Genomic DNA, 18,146 nt, shown 5'->3' on the forward strand with positions numbered 1-18,146 from the left:
GAGACACAAATGACAAGCACATGAAATTTTGCTCAACATCACTGGTCATCAGAGAAATGCAAATTAAACCCCAAATGACATTCCACTACATACTCATTAGAATGGCTAAAATTAGACTCCCAATGCCATAAATTTTTACCTCAGCTGGGCAGCAACATAATAAAACAAACTCCCTAGCTAACTCAATATACTCAAAATCCAATAGAGGTTTTTGTGACTTACTATAATTGCACCGCTTGTTTTCCACTAGCAGGTGGAGTTTTCCACTGGAACGTGACAAAAATGCAAAATGACAGACAAAACGCCGAGGAAAAAGAGAGTAAATCAACAAATATGTGTAAGCTATAAAAAGGAAGGTTTCCCCTCAACTTTCCTATCGCTCCTTCATTTTACTTAGCTCCTCGAACATGACTCACTTTACTCCTTTATTATTACTTAGAGGCCAGAAGATTCTTTTCCCAACAAACAGGCAGCACCTCCTCCATCTCTTCACACCAATTTAATAATTGTCATTTTTTTAAATTCCTTTTTATTTGGGTAAATGATACCAGTCTTGGTACTCTATTTCTAGATTTCAGAAATTTCCCATGTTTTCACACTTTGAAGCTACTCAGAGAGGAGCTACGAAAACTAAGTGAGACGCATATGAAAATATCAGGGGCACCAGTAACTGTCACTGCAATGTTATGACTTACAATTACCATTGGTTGCACCAACTACATCTTCAGGCTGAGCGGTAGTTGAGTTGGCCAGAGGAGTTCTGACCGTTTCCAATCCTGCTTAAAATAAAAAAAAATCAATCTCTCAGATGTTACAATCACAACTTTTTATACCACACAGAAAATGGTAACTTATTTTTTATGTTAACGTAACAGATACCAGCCCTTAATGCTTGTTGAATATTTCTCGGAAATGTCCATCGAACGTTCTTTCACTTAAAGGAACCAGCCCCCAAAAAGATGTTAATATTTCTTAGAAGTAAAAAAAGAAAAAAAAATTATGCTCAAGATACCATCTCTGAAGCAGGTACAGTTTTGTATCTTTGTCATTTTCCAGGAAACTCAATGCTTCTGAGTAGCATTAAAATTACATAGCATACTTTTTGTACTGATTGAATGCTTTTTCAAAAACAAGATGGCCTTTGGGAATAATGTTAATCAAATACTTCTCTGCAAACTTCAGGGGTCCAGTGTACATTTAAAACAGTTTAACAGTGTGACGCAAAGCTATTTCTAGGAAATATCAGATAAACAGACTAGGAAAACACAGTTGGAAAAAAAGGACCATACAGTGAAATGGTCATGAGTAAAGAAAAAATTGGGGGCATCTGGGTGACCCAGCGTTAAGCATCGGACTTTTTGATTTTGCTTCAGGTCGTAATCTCACAGTCATAGGATCTAGCCCACATCAGGCCTCCACATGGGGGCATGGTATTGGCTTAGGATTCTCTCTCTTTCTCTCTGCCCCTCCCCCCACTCTCTCTTGCACATGTGTGCTCTCTCTCAAAATAAACATTTTTAAAAAATGAAAACAATTTATTGATTGTTATCAATATATACTGCTTTACCAGCTTTAGGTGTACATGTCTAGGTTTAACTTTTAATTTTGTAATAATTTTAGGGTCATATCAGAGTTTCAAAAATACTACAGATTATAAACCAACAAAATCTATCACTCAGCTTCTTCTTATGTTAACTTGTTACTTAACCACAGAGTATTTATGAAAACTAAGAAATTAACTTCAGTAGGATACTTTTAACTAATACACTCAACTTTTTCAAATTTTGTAATTTTTCCTCTACTGTTTCTTTTATGTTCCATGATCCAGTTCAAGATCCCACATGGCATTTAGTTCTCAGGTTTCTTTCATCTCCTATCTGTGATTTCCTCAGTCTTCCCTGTCTTCCATGACACTTTTGAAGAGTACTATTATTTTTTACAATAGCCTTCAGTTTAGAATATCTGATGTTTACTTTTGATTTGGCTTAGATTTTGTATTACTGGAAAGAATCATACACTTCTTCTCAGCGAATGTATCATATTGGAAAGTACATGAAGCCAGTAAGTATTATTGGCGTGGGAATGTTGATAGCTCAGTTAAAGTGGTATTTGCCAGGACTCCGCATTCCACAGTTACTATTTTCCCTTTTTAATTACTAAATACATCTTTAGGGGTTAACACTTGGAGACTCCATAAATAATCTACCTACCAACTTAGATAAGCTTTATTTTAACCCCATCACGTATTAATCTGGAAAATTTAATGAAATTCTGGAATAGAAGGGATGCTAACATTTATTCAACATCTTCCCAGGGCTGCATATATTAAATTTATTATTCAATCTAGTCATCATAATAATTGTATAAAAAATAGGCCTGCCTGAGTGGGTGGCTCAGTCGGTTAGCATCCGACTTCAGCTTGGGTCATGATCTCAAGGTTCCCGAGTTCAATCCCTGTGTCCGGGTCTGTGCTGACAGCTCAGACCCTGGAGCCTGCTTTGGATTCTGGGTCTCCCTCTCTCTCTGCTCCTCCCCCACTTGTGGTCTCGTTCTCTCTCTCTTTCTCTCAAAAATAAATGCATTAAAAAATTTAAAAAAAATAGAAAAGGTAGTATTATTCTCATTTTTATAAGGTAGAACAAGACTTTAAGTATGGAATAATATCACAAAGGAATGGTGCTCAGTTTAAAACCCAGATATGTCCATTTCCCACACCTGAGCTTCTCAACTGCACATGTCTTCTGAACAAGAAGAAATCTAAACATGAACAAAAATAGTAAAAAAAAAAAAAAAAAAAGGCAACAAATATAAACTGGATAAAACGCAACCCCACAGGAGAACAAAATCTGTTGGGATGCAGTGCATACCTGCAAGTACACTGTGCTCTATAAATAAAAGTGTGAAAATAAATCATGCTTATTTGAGGCACCATAACAATAGGCGCTAAATGAATGAAAAATAGAATACAAAGCACAAAAACACACTCCAGTTCATGAATTCATCATCTTCAAGATAAGAGGTCTCCCAAATGCCAGCTATTCTCAGTGTGTAAATGCAACATTTATGCCAAAACAGCAGGAGTCCATCATCCCAAAACAGTAGCAGCAGGGGCATCAGCAGCAACTGTATCCTTCCAGGATGCGAATGGAACTGAGCTTCCAGGAAAGGCAACTGCGCTTCAGTGATTATAAGGAAGCTGGCCTAAGAACAGAAACCGAGAAACAAACTACCAAAGGAGTAAGAATCCTGTATGATCTGGACCAGCAGGAACTGGCACCTTTTATACAAACGGCCCAGGATGGGCGATAAATCATTCACATTAACTTCTAAGAAGAGAGATGAGGAATTATGAGAAAATTATATATTGGTATTTCTTTTTCAAATGAGAATTTAAAAGCCAGTAGGGAGTTTTAATACACCAAACAGATGGTACAAAATCAGGTACAAAATCACAAGTACACAGGGATATACTAATTGAAATAACATTAATTTCATGTTTTTGTTGTTTAATAGCCCATTTAAACATTTAGGTTGTTTGTACACGTCACATAAAAAAGCGCTTTCCATTTTACTTGAGTAATGCAAACCTTAATACAAATCGAGCCTAAGAAACAAAAAATACAGCTGCTATTAAAACTGATGCTATTCTATGCATTAGTAAATCATATACAATGTGTTGGTATTTTAGCTTTTCTTTGTATGATTTCAACCCCATCAATAGCTGAATAATTAAATACATGTTATCTTTTACAGTTGCTTTATTTTAATGCCTTTCAATTATTCTCTACATGTTACTGACTTAAGGATTAAAGACAAGAGCACTAAAAGAGATACTCTGAAATGTGGTAACCTACTGTAGTATTCCTAGGAAAATCTTAGTCCGGAACAATGAAGGATGACATTCTCAGAACCATATAAATTACATAAAGCAAAAGGCTTTGGGGAGGCAGTGAAAAGGAGACAGGAAATCCATACTTTCTGTTCCTAATACCCATCCCTTTTAAATTCTTATTTTTACATCAATGCTCAATAACAAATTATTTCATTCAATTAGCAAATAATACATTGGAGTGAAAACAAAAGAGAAAATGTGGAAGACAGCTAATGGATATTTAAGAGTGGTTCAACTTTAGTTTCTTAGCCCCACCTGTTTAAGTCCAACTGTCCTTGAGATAAGACCTTATCAATTTGTATTTAAAATTTATCAGTAATAAGGGAAGTTGGAATGGATAGTTAGGGAATTCCCAGAGATCATGTAAGAATGAGTATCTGCCAGTCTTTTCAAGCTTTTCTGCCAAATAAGGGATTTTTCTACAAAATACACTAAGACTTTATGAAGCTTGAGGTATAATTTCTACTCCTTACTTTGTAAAAGATTACAGGATAAAATGTTTTATAAAATGGTATTCACACTAATTAACTTTTACAAAACCAGTTAATACCGTGACCAGAGTATTTAGTGTTAAAGGACATTATATTTAATTCCAAAATATGTTCCTAATTTTTCTTAACAAATATCATGCTTAGGAGGAAATAAAATTTTACAAAAGGGTAGATGTCCAAAGATCCTTGATATTCATTACAATTTAAAATATATGACAGAAGCCTATGCTTCATAACTAGAATGGTCTGAAATTATGATACAAATGCAAATATCAATTAAATCAGAATAAATCACCTTTGGAATGAGTAGTAAACACCAAATACTAAAACCCAATGTCTAAAACTGAGACTTTTATTCCCTTACTAAATTTCATCAAAACATTTTTGTGATATATACCATTTCCTTGTTTTAAATTTTTTTTTAATATTTATTTTTGAGAGAGACAGAGACAGAATGCGAGTGGGTTAGGGGCAGAGAGAGAGGAAGACGCAGAATCCGAAGCAGGCTCCAGGCTCCGAGCTGCCAGCACAGAGCCCGATGTGGGGCTTGAACTCAGGAGCTGTGAGATCATGACCCAAGCCGTAGTCAGACACTCAACCGACTGAGCCACCCAGGCACCCCACCATTTCCTTGTTTTAAAATGAAGCATCTTGGGGCACCTGGGTGGCTCAGTCGGTTAAGCATCTGACTTCAGCTCAAGTCATGATCTCACAGTCCGTGGGTTCGAGCCCCACATGGAGCTCTGTGCTGACAGCTCAGGGTCTGGAGCCTGCTTCAGATTCTGTGTCTCCCTCTCTCTCTGCCCCTCCCCCACTCATGCTCTGTCTCTGTCAAAAATAAACATTAAAATAAATTTTTAAATGAAGCATCTATGAAATTTTTCAGGGTATTATTTTCAAAGATTATTAAATTTCAAAAGGCTAAGAAAAGTCAGGAAGCCTCATTCCCAACCCCATCAATACTGAAGCTATGGTTCACACCCAGAAATTCCCAGTATCCATTTCTACTTTATTCTGAACAATTGATTTTCTCTTAAATTGTGTTCATTATAAAACTTTAACCTACAGCTGACAGACCTTTCATTATTAAATGTACAAAATAAAACATTATCCTTGTTAAAATCTTCTTTTTACCTTTAAATGAAAAAAAAAAAACTGTATTAGTTGGTAGAATTTTTCCATTTTCCAGGAATAAAGGACACAAAAAACTTCCATTGTTCAAGCTGACCAGCCTGCCAGATAGAAGCCTCATCAGTCACTGAATTGCCCTTGAGCAGCACAGTTTTATGATATTTCTAAAGAGTCTGTTTGTACCTGAAAATGTTCTTCCACTTAAGAAATGCACTCTGGAAGTAGACAGATTTTCTATTCTATTCTCAGGCAAAAAAAAAAAAAAAAGGTATTTTTCTTTACTGCCTTTGTTTTCCACACACACATTCAATAAGCTGTTCTGTCAAGAGAAAGAGCAAAGGGCTCAATTCAGTAAAAAATTGCAGTGATTATGCTATGCGATTTTGCTCCTGCTACTTTATCACAATTTGCCATTCAAGTGGACACTGCTGTGCTCCTGGCTTTACAAGAGGGAAAAAGTCTATCAACTGTGCTGCAAGGTCATTCACACCAGAAAGACACAGGCCCAATTTCAGAGTGTGTCTATGTCAGATTGTCAGCATTCCTGGTATCACAAACCAAAGCCATGACTTCATGCAGCACAATGCAACCAACACAGATCATTATCAAATAACGCTTGTTTATCTAGATAATCTTGGACCTCAGTTCATTCCCGACTGTCACGTAAAGAGCTGCATGGCTTTTTCAGGACTCAAAAACATGATTTAACTAGTTACTGATCTTAAATACAGCTTCACCTCAAGGCCATCCTAAAGGGTATGAAAAACTAGGGAGGATGCCGAGCTTAGAAGAACACTTCAGTTCGCTTGTTGTGCACCTAATACTGGAAGGAAAAGCAGTAAAAAAGAGTCTCTAACTTCCAGGACGATCTCGGCATCCTCTTAAAGACGCTATTTTGCTAGAAACTATGTGACTTCACAATTGATTCAATATTAAGAAAGTCAAGATTTCTACAAATCTTTTTGTGAATGTGCTATAAGCTGCAGCATACGTGAGGCTGTTACGGGTCACTATAAAAGGTTATTAGGAATTTACATTATTTTTTTCCATACTAACTCATCACTTACAGCACATCTCAAATCAGACCTCAAATCAGGTCACATTTCAAGCGCTCAAAAGCCAAATGAGGCAAACTGGTACCATATGGGGCAGCAGCACTCTCAAATCTTACAGGTTAAGCTCAATGTATAACAAACAAGAGCTCTAAAATGTTCTTGGAATTCAAAAAAAGGAGAAAGCAATCCACCTGGAGGATCACAAATAGTTCATAACTACATTTGCTGGGCTATGATTAGTATCTACCCGGCCATGTTTTTAAAAGCAAAGAATGCAAGAAATTGGATTTACTAGGGCTAAAATACATAAATAAAAATTTGAGGTGGAAAAGTGTACAGGAGAAACAGAATGTATTTTGGTATGCCTGGAGGTGACTTTAAGGTGACAGGCATATGGAAGCTAGCTTAAAGGCTTTTTATTCCTTAACAGGTTAAACATAATGATGAACTGAACAGCAGTGATGGTGTCTAGAAAGAAAAGTGAGGGCAGGAAACAAAAAAGACACTGAACATAGAGAACGAGGAGGTCTGTGGAATCCAAACAAAAGTTTACTACCAAAGTGATTCTGGTATTTTGACCCTATGAATGCAGAAGAGCAGGAAAACCACCAAATTGGAAATGGCAAGAAGGAAAGACAATGAAACAGGCCAAAACAATAAGAAAATTAGAATTTGAATACATTAAAGTTGAGAAACCATTAAATAAAACAAGTGGATGTATTCTGGCCAAAAGACATATCATGGCCCGATGGCAAAATTTGGAGTTTTTCAGGAAGAGATAGATACTGGAATTTAAAACATTACTGTAGGGGTGCCTGGGTAGCGCAGTCGGTTGGGCGTCCAGCTTCAGCCAGGTCACGATCTCGCAGTCCGTGAGTTCAAGCCCCGCGTCAGGCTCTGGGCTGATGGCTCAGAGCCTGGAGGCTGTTTCCGATTCTGTGTCTCCCTCTCTCTCTGCCCCTCCCCCGTTCATGCTCTGTCTCTCTCTGTCCCAAAAATAAATAAATGTTGAAAAAAAAATTAAAAAAAAATAAAACAAAAAAATAAAACATTACTGTAATGTATAAGTGGGAGATGTTAATGATTAGTAAGAGAACAATGAAGAATGCCATATTCAAAAGTCTGCACTATTAGAAGACAGGAAGACAAAACAGATAGATAAAAACCAAAATGCCATTTATTTCAGCGGCTCCACTAGTATGTTCCAGAGTTTGCCCACAGAATTTTAGTTTGAAAACTTCCAAATAACATCGTATACCACTGCCCCCTGTATTGCTGCATACCACCACCACATCATGCAAATATTCAATGAAAAATAAAAAGAATAATGGGAAATTATACAAAAGTCTTTCATACAGTTGCATTCTGAACCAGGTTTTAGGATTTGGAAAAAGCAAACACCGAAAAATGCCATTTATTGCCTGAAATAACTTGAGCTATATACATTAAAAACGCCGTTAGAATTAAACTCTAGAAACTTTCATTTTGCATGTAATCCTTTGTAACTTAGAAAAAAAATGATTAAAGCTGGGAAGGGAAAAAAAATATGTGATTTCAATTAAAAAAGTATAGACCAAAAAAATCTTAAAGCCAGAATGTGACTGAGAGCTGTGTAAATGAAGCTTATTCCCTCCGGAGAGCCGGAAAGATACGACCTTGACAAAAGTAGGCTGAAATCAGGGGACAGTGACAATTAATTAACCATACTTTCTGAGAGACACTGGGTCTACAGTGCTTCTCACCTCAAAGATGATAAAACCACTGAAAAAAAATGTATGCAAAAGGAAATCCTGAAATACTTGCAGAATATAGGCATCAGCAGTAGTACTTTAAAAGATACAGAATACACATGTATTTGAAATGGAAATGTCAAGAATGAATAAAAGAAATGAGGAAAAGATGCAAGAAAAATGTTGTTGAAAAATGGTAAATATATATGCAAACCTAAATCAATTTTTGCCATATAGAACAGTGATAATAAACTATGCGAGAAAAACATTTGTGTCAGGAGAGGGGCAATCAGTGTTACTGCACTGTATAATACCTGCATTCTTCAGGAAACCAATAAAGTTGTTAATCGAATAAAGACCCAGGTTAGTAATACATGTTTTGATAGCAAACATTAAAGGAACAAAAAGTATGCAACATCAAAGTTAGTTGAGGAAAAAAAGATGGAAGAAATGGGAAAGAATATTCAATTAATAAAAAACATAGACTAGATTAAAAAAAAATTCAAGGCATCAGCCAGCTTGGGACCAAAAATACCATCTTACGCATCTGGTAGGACCATTACTTGCTTACAACTTTCTTGTTTATATACTCAATTAGTGAGATTGACAGAGTTTTAAATTTTATATTATGTTTATGTGATTTCTACCCTTGAGATACCTTAAAATTTTTATACTGTTAACATATACATGTATTTGCTTACTTTAGGAATTACAAAAGTATGTAATAATTTGCAGCTATCATTAAGGGCAAAAATACGCACACAATTTCCGGTAAGCACATCAACATTAAGTATCAATAGTGCTTAAGATGGATGTTCCTTTTGTCCTTTACACAATGTGTAAGGATTTTATCATGGAATTATTTTTAAAAACGTTTCTACTAACGAGGCATCTGGGTGGCTCAGTCGGTTGAGCATCGACTTTGTCTCAGGGTCATGATCTCGTGGTCTGTGAGTTTGAGCCCCATGTGGGGCTCTGTGCTGACAGCTCAGAGCCTGGAGCCTGCTTCAGATTCTGTCTCCCTCTCTCTCTGCCCCTCCCCCACTCGCACTCTGTCTCTCTCCCTCTCTTAAAAAACATTAAAAAAATTTTTTTTGGATGTTTCTACTGACTTATTTATAATAGCATATGTCTATAAAAAACTTAAATGTTCAAATATATGGATCTGGCTAAGTAAAATTAAGAATTATATATTGTATAAAGTTATCAGTGGTATGGGAAAGTTTTTAATACATGTCAATGAAAGTTTTCTTAAGACCATACACCACATGATGCTTTATTAAAGATACATCGCAAGACAAAAAGTGACTGTGTTTTAAGAATTCTCTATTTTCCAATCTATAATAATATGTTGCTCTTGTAATGAGATAATTAGAAAATACAGTAGTCCATAATCTGACTACACATTATATGCCACTGACCAAACAGTATCAATGTTAATAAATGTTTTTCATTTTTTGCATATAATCAGACATCCATGGTTTAAAAAAACTTTAAAACTCAAATAGGATACTTATTCCAATAAAATAACCCATAATGTGAGTGTGTAATCCGTACACATCAACCATCAAAGCCACTGTTTCAGGATCTAAGTTTCAGCTAATGAACAATATAAACTTATGTGTCACCAAATTAAGTAAACGTTTATATCAATACACTGTAGTGAAAGGCTTCATTAGAGCTTTCTGTGTGGTTTTAATCATGTGTGTGTAAATTTCAGAGGAAATTCTTAGAAGGCCTTTCTCATCCTGTTTCTTGGAGAATATCTTGAGAAATTATTCAAGATAAAGTTGTACCTAATTCCCTTTAAGAGCATTTTGTTTTTAACATTATCCTTACCTAGTAACAAAAGGGAAAAAATGACCATTTCAGAAGGAAAAAACATTCAGTTTCAAAAATATTGTTGGCTCTAATCTTACTTCTTATAATTTTAGGATTTAAAATATGTAAGATTTAAAGATAATTCACTTTTTTGGTAAAATGTGTAGGAATCAATTAAAATATAATAAATTTTTAAAGCTTACCTATTAAAATTTTGGTTGCTACATGGCTGTGCATATTTTTAATCTATCAGTTTCAGTACTTGTGTAAATAAAAATATTCTGAGGGTTTCTTATCTTCAAATTGGATATTTTAGGAAGTGCCTTCCAGAACATAAACCAATGCCATGCCTTTCCTCTGTCCAATGTATGTTTAGTGTGTGTATCACTGTTACTCACATTTTTTACTGTTATTGTTTTAATCAACCAGGTCTTCTTCATTTTAACTTGTATACATAGGAAACCAATTATAAAAAAAGGGGAAATATAAAATAAAAAAATTCATACAGTTATGCCTTTAGAGGGAGAATTTTTAAACAGTTACAAATCAACCAGCTGTTCGAATAAATAATGTATGTTGCAGCTGGCTCCTGCATGGGTTGGAATGTCCAACAGTAGCAGATGTCCCAGTTTTATAAATATACTAGAGGAAGGTCCTAAATTGAGATTGAAACAAATTATGATGCGAGGCTACAAGTGAACATTAGATTATAGAAATAATGGGTTGAATATATTTTTTCTAAAAATTTCCGTAGACATCAAAGTAAAATGATGATAAAACATATGAAAATATCCTATAGCCTACAAGGGAGTGAAGTGATCCTTACATTGAATTTTGTTTTTCTTTTTTTTTTTTTTTTTTTTGGTTAAAAGATATAAAAATATCCTACAGTCTCCCAAAGACTGAACCGATCTCTACGCTGATTTTGTGTTTGTTTTATATAAGCTCTTTTCAACTCTATGCCTTCAGGAGAATGTGTTTTGTTGTTGTTGTTTTTCCAATTTAGAAATGTGTTTAAAATCTGGAGTAAAAACAATTCTGACAATTAACACGGATCTGTCTACAGTAACGCTTGTTACATGATTTAAATGAGGACCTTCTTGAGCCTGGAACTGCTAGCACATGCCAAGATAAAAAATCTCAAAGCAAGTAATTAATGAAAACTTTAAAATCTGATACAAGCCCTGTCCTCAAGAATGTCCACCTAATAAGGAAAAAAAAAAATTGACCAAACAACAATGTTTTAACCCCTTCAAGGGTTAAAGGGAAGGGTACCCAAGAAAGCATAGATGAGTAATACGGTACTGAGCGAGAAAAAAGGTCAGAGAAATTCTCCATAAGGAAGATGATGATCAAACTGTTCCCAAGTCTCAATAGATACTCACTAAGCAACACAGGGGTAATGGGAAGTGTTCTAGACAGAAGGATTAATTTGTGCAAGGTCATATATATTTGAAGTAGCATAATAAATAGATTTGCAATGAGTGAAATACAAGGTTGCAAGTGGAAGCAATAGATTGTGGGGAAAGACAAGTGTGTCACAGGTACCATTCACTATGCTGTGGAGTTTGTATTATATCCTGTAGGCAATGGATATCCACTTCAATTTTCTGGAGGAACACGCATTGAATTTTTTTACACTAGGAACGTAAAATTCCTTCATTTCACTGTACTGAGAATGAAATAGAGGGTGAATATGCTGGAAGTATGCATGTTAAGACACTGATGTCATCCACATGAGAAAAGATAAATATTTGAGCGAATGCAATGAGGATGCAGACCATATCCTTATTAAGCCAGTCTATGTCTCTTCAATGACTCTAAATGAAAGCCAAACTCTTAGTTTGAGCATGAAGTTTTTCATGTGTTTCAACCTATCTTCTTCCTTTTTAACTTATCGATTTCCACCTATGCTCCCATACCAACTCCATTTCAGTACACTGGACTAGATCAATATTCCCAAATAAGATCTGATCGTCCCCATACCTGTGTTATTCCCTAAACTTTTCAGTCACTCATCCCTATCTAGCAAAATTAATTGTAGCTCTTCTTTAATACCTTTCAGAACACTTATGCTTCATCCCCTTTAATTCCTAGAACAATATCTTCCAAATATTTATCTTCAATAAATGTTTGGTAAATTTCATCAACACTCTTGCTTTAGTATGTGAGGAAACTCAAATTCAAAACAGTTGTCTTGTTTATGCAGGATAAAAGAGCTAGCTCATGGCAAAGTCAGAATTCAGTCTAAGACTTTAAAATCCCAGGCTACCGCCTTCTCAACCATACTATGAGACTCTTAACTTTAATAGTCAAAGTGCCTCCACCTCGAAGGCATTATCAACTCCATAGAGTCAGTTCCAAGTTAATGTACTTCTCAACTATTTCCCACTCACATGCTCTTGCCAGTATCTGTTCATTAAATTGCCAATGACACAGTCATCTAGATTTAAAGCCTCAGAATCAGGTAGAATTTATCTGCTCCCACCCATTTCCATCTAGGACTTCACAATTACTCCCCCAGTTTTATCAATTTCATCTCTGTGGTGCCTCTTTGTTTCATTTTACTTTATGACAGACTTTTGAAGTAAGATCCTGTTGTCCCTACTGCCATTAAATTCACTCTTTATACGATTTAGTCTATGTATGTCAAGACAAACTAATCTCATGAAGTACAATGTTAGCCAGGCCAATGCAATGGTAAAATAAAGTTTCAAGGCCAATGAACACTATTTTGACGTGTTGAGCTAATTCAATTAGCCAAGAAAATTAAATATTTCAAAGTTAACCTTGATAAAGATGCAATATATTTTCTTTTGGCATATTTTTGAAACAAAATTACCCCATTCTCAATAGTGTAATTATCAAATCTATTCAATACCTGAAAATTATACATACAATTATACTGAAAATAAACTTAAAATCAACTACATGCAATTACATAACATAGGAAAATCATAGTCAGTAGAATAAAAAGCTCTAAGTGGAGACAAATTCCATTTTCTGGAGATATTGTAATAATGGCATATAATTGAAAATTAATATATAATGAAATTGTAATGCTCACCGTTTTTTATTGCTTTTGCTCAGGAAATGAGAAAATTTTAAAGTGAATACAGAGGAATATATGTCCCAAAAGCCGAAGAATGTTTGGAAAACACAAAAAATCAGTAGTGTCCTACCAGTGAAGTAGTGTACCACTGCTGTGTTACAAATTACCGCAAAATTAGGTGCTTAAAACAATGCTCATTTATTGCCTCACAGGTAGTAAGGTAATAACTTCAGGTTAGAAGTTCAGCACAGCTTATCACAGCACAGGCGGGTTCTCTGCTCAGAGTATCACAAGACTAAAATCAAAGAGTCAGCTGGCTGGATTCTATCTGTAGATTGGGGCTTTCCAAGCTTATTCCTGTTAACTGGCAGAAAGCAGTTCTCTGTAGTTAGACATAGAACTGAAGTCCCCCTTTGCTGACTGTCACCCAGGGAACACTCTCAGTTCCTACAGACCACTCTTGGGTTCTCAGCTCATATGAATAATGGAGTTCAAACATTTTCATGACTCTGTGTGTGTGTGCCATGACTGTGTGTGTGTGTGTGTGTGTGTGTTTTGCTTGCAGTCAGAGAAAACTTTGCTTTTAACAGGCACATATGACAAGGTTATGGCCATCTGAATAAGGTCCCTTTCTGAAAGTCAGCTGTGCCACATAAGGTGACAAAATTATGGGTAGTATGATAGCATATTCACAGATTTCATCCATACTCAATGGGAGGGCAAGAGTCACCAGAGAACCACGTTAGCATGTTGATATCACAACCAGAAACTGTACTGTGAGAACAAAATAGAATGATACAGCCAAAGGTGGGGGAGGAAGATCTAAATATCTCAAGTCAATTAATGTACAAAAACGGTACATTTCCACTGAGTGGGAAAAGAGTGGCTTATTTAATAAATGTGGGTGGGATGACCAGCAATGTAATGGGGAAAATATGGGCTAATCAAGAATATGGGCTTCTTAGACATTTAAGTGGACATATATCAAGTGGTCAACTGAATATAAGAGTTCAGGGGAGAGATTTAGAGTAGAAATAAAAACTTGAGAGCAGTATGAGCTTAGATAGTATTTAAAAGCACCGAATTGAAGGATAACATATAGAAAAGATCATGGCTAGAGAAGTAAAACCTCCCTGGTATTTGAAAGAAGGTTGAATTAAATGGTGCTTGTGAAAAGACATTATTCAGTATTCTTTTAAAAATCAAGAAATTCTGGGTGGCTCAGTCCGTTAAAGTGTCTGACTTTGGCTCAGGTCATGATCTCATGGTCCGTGGGTTCGAACCCTGCCTCGGGCTCTGTGCTGACAGCTCAGAGCTTGAGTCTGCTTGGGATTCTGTGTCTCCCTCTCTCGCTGTCCCTCCCCTGCTCACACATTGTTTCTGTTTCTCAAAAATAAACATTTAACGTTTATTTATTTTTGAGACAGAGAGAGATAGAGCATGAATGAGGGAGGGTCAGAGAGAGGGAGATACAGAATCTCAAACAGGCTCCAGGCTCTGAGCTGTCAGCACAGAGCCCGACACGGGGCTCGAGCTCACAGACCGCGAAATCATGACCTGAGCTGAAGTCGGCCGCTCAACTGACTGAGCCACCAGGCGCCCCAAAAGTAAACATTTAAAAAAATAATAAAATCAAGAAATTCTATTATTAATCATCATATTCATATTAGAAAATGGTGGATGTATTAAAGTAATGTGGCTTTATCAGAGTGCATGATATTTGAGATTAATCAACATTAATTTCCTTTCAAAGAAGAAAATCAAACTACAATGTTTTCAATAAATTCACACTGTCTAAAGAAAAAAGTGCCAGAAACTTAACATGGCATTAAACACTTCTAATATCTGATCCTTCTCATCTTGTTGGTCAACTTCCACTGTAACGTTTCTGTAACAATCATTAGTTTATAATTTTCTTGTGAGTATAACGTGATATAATAGCCAGAGATGAGCTTGACACATTTCATTGCACATAATACCCACTAACCATTAGATATTATCTATTACTTATTACATGTATAGTCCTGGTCAACCTGCCAGAACTCCAGCCAAATTATTTTATTGTCTGATCATGCCTTGTTATTTTAATTCTAGACTACTATTAATGTGCTTCACTCCATTAGGAAGATGCTCCTTACATTTTGTGACATCTCTATATGTACTATCCATCCGTCACAGTCCTGTTGAAAGAGTTACATTTCCTTTTTTAATCATGTGTAAGATTTCAGTAAAAACCCTTGGTTTATAATAATACTTTGGCCCCGAAGCAATTAGGGTATTGCCTTCGGTTTGTAAGTATACTTTCTCCATAGAAGGAGAGGCAGGCAACATGTCTTTTATACCTTTGTACTTCTGTTATGTTTGGGGAGTGGATGATTACATTTTTACTTTGGACTTTACTATGATTACTTACGACTTTTCTTATAGCCCTATTTTCAGCTAAAAAAGCTTTGAAAATAAGAATTTTAGCCTTGGGTCCAATGTAAAATTTGATAAACTAGCATTTGATAAATGCTAGCTAAATTAAAGCTGAAACACAGTGACAACTTCTGTGCCTGAAATTTAGAACTAGTATTTTACAACTTATATAAGACATGCAAAGAGAAAAAGATTACTGCTTCCTCTGTCTGGGCAACTGCTATCCAGAGTTGGTTTTCCAAAAGTGCATGACTAAAATCCTTACACTGAAAACTAACGACAATATACCCACAGAAAGAAAGAGAAGTTTCTGTCTTCATAAAAATTTCTACAAAATGATGAGACATGGAAAGATTGTTAAAAGTGTAGCGGATATTCAGTATCTTTCTTTTGCATCCTTTATTATTTGCTCAAAAACCCTACGAATCTACTCCTATTGGTCCTCAAACCATAAGATTCCTTTTCTTCGTTTGTTTGTCAAGAAAACCAATACTCTTGCCCAAGATGCACGGTCACTGTGTATACTCCAGTTAGGAAAACATTAGTGCCAGGCCAACAACCTGGATCTGATCACCAAATTTGCACTGATGGGTGATGGTGCAGGAAATTAGAATTGTATGTTACTTCTCACCAACACACACATTACCCTCTTTTACCAAGGTGAGATATGTGAATGTATAGCGCAGGCAGAGGTAAAATGTAGCATGAGGAAGCATATGTGGTGCCAGGGTCAAAGCCAATGAGTGATGGAAAATCAAGTACGTAAGAAGTAGCCATATCATCTCTTTCTTTGTATGTTTCACATCCTTGCTTTAACTCTTAAAATATATATATATACTTTTTTTAAGCTTATTTATTTTTGAGTGAGAGAGAGAGAGAGAGTGGGAAGAGAGAGACAGAGAGTGGGAAGGGAGAGACAGAGAGAGAGGGAGAGACAGAATGTCAAGCAGGCTCCAGACTGTCAGCACAGAGCCCGATGTAGGGCTCTAACTCAAACCATGAAATCATGACCTGAGCCAAAACCAAGAGTTGGACGCTCAACCTGCTGAACCACCCAGATGCTCCCAAATTTGTTTACTTTTAATAATCTTTAGGTCACCTTTTTTAGTTTGAAAATATTACAACATCTCCCCTTTGGGACTATTCATAGAAAAGGAGACTGCCATGTCTGCAGTCCCACCAATTACGACAGTAGTACTGGGTTTAGGATCCATTATTCTAAACACATAATTTTCCTCATTACACTGTTATCTTTATTCATGTAGTCCAAGGCCTTTTCTGAAACAGGTGCTATTTGTTGAACCCTATTTGAGGTAGTACTTACATTTGCCTCTAAAAGAGGAACGTAATAGGCATTAGATTTCAAATGTATTTTAAAATAAATAGCTTGGGATTACACAGTAGTAACGACTGTGAGATGGGGTGCTGGTAGATGGCCACATTTTGTAAAGCAACTCTCATACTATGGTTTTAAATTGGAAGAGCAACTACTATTTTTAAGACCTAAGGAAAACTTACAAAGGCTGTTAATATAGGTATGGGTTATTATTACAGCTACCTATCTAAAAGACAAATAATTGATTGACAAGTTAGCACCTGTAAATAATGCCTTGAGAAAATTCTGTTTATTAAGGAATCGCTAGCTGATGTTATTGCTACTCACATTCAACCAGCGATAGGTGCTATCATCCCCAAATAGACAAATCATCTTAGGATCAACAAGAGTATATGGGGATTCCTTTGCAAATCAGATTCTACTTAAAAAGAATTTACCCAACCCACGAACACATTTATGCTTCAGGGTGTTTCCATCTAATCCTTTCCTTCTAATCCATGTCCGTGGAATTAAAATGAGAAGCTTTTGCACTTTAATGAATGCACAAATATAATATCAATATTTACTCAACAATATTGTTTAATCTTCCCAGTGCAAAAAGAAAATGGCCAAACTCATTTCCATTGATAATTACTCAGCATGTACTCAATTAGCTCCCACCTGTGTTTTTACACCTTTGATAAATATAATCGGTTGGATAATTAAGCGTAACTGCATATATACATATTATGTCCTAGTGCTCTGACAAGAAGTCATGTATTAAATTTGCTATTTGAAAAAAAAAATCAGCTGGCCTGAAACCAGAAAATTCATAATATGTTAACAACAAAAAATTTAACAGAAATGGTCTTGTGATAGGTCGAATAGTTTCCTGAATGTCACAGGTAAGAAGAAAACTATGGTCGCTTAACATGATAGTTAGATGAGTTATGCCTACATTTTTTGTGACTGAACTTAAAAGAATTTGATTTAACATAAGATTAATAGAATTTATGTAGCATAGCTAGAAAAGGTACAAAATTTAGGCTTTTGTTTTCATGTATTTTTGTTTACTTTCTTGCCTGAAAAAATACCCAAGCCTTTCTCTTCTGTTTTTCAGAATATTATGCTACTTCTATAAAGAAAATTAATTCTTCCAGGCTATCCATGAGGATCATAGCCCTAACCCCTTGCAACTTAAAAAAAAAATGATATAGGGTGCCTCGGTGGCTCCGTTGGCT

At 35.7% G+C, this 18,146-nt stretch overlaps 1 protein-coding gene across 2 annotated transcripts in view; it reads right to left on the reverse strand.

The window, feature by feature from the left end:
• The window catches only part of THSD7A (thrombospondin type 1 domain containing 7A), a 664,277-nt gene that overhangs the window by 492,342 nt on the left and 153,789 nt on the right, over nucleotides 1-18,146 (reverse strand). For both annotated transcript variants that reach the window (XM_045052422.1, XM_045052423.1), the window contains one exon: nucleotides 696-776. The gene's annotated coding sequence lies outside the window, so the exon portion shown is untranslated. The remainder of the gene's footprint in view (nucleotides 1-695; nucleotides 777-18,146) is intronic.

The sequence above is a fragment of the Felis catus genome, chromosome A2 (genome assembly GCF_018350175.1).
Source record: "Felis catus isolate Fca126 chromosome A2, F.catus_Fca126_mat1.0, whole genome shotgun sequence".
Taxonomy (NCBI): Eukaryota; Metazoa; Chordata; class Mammalia; order Carnivora; family Felidae; genus Felis; species Felis catus.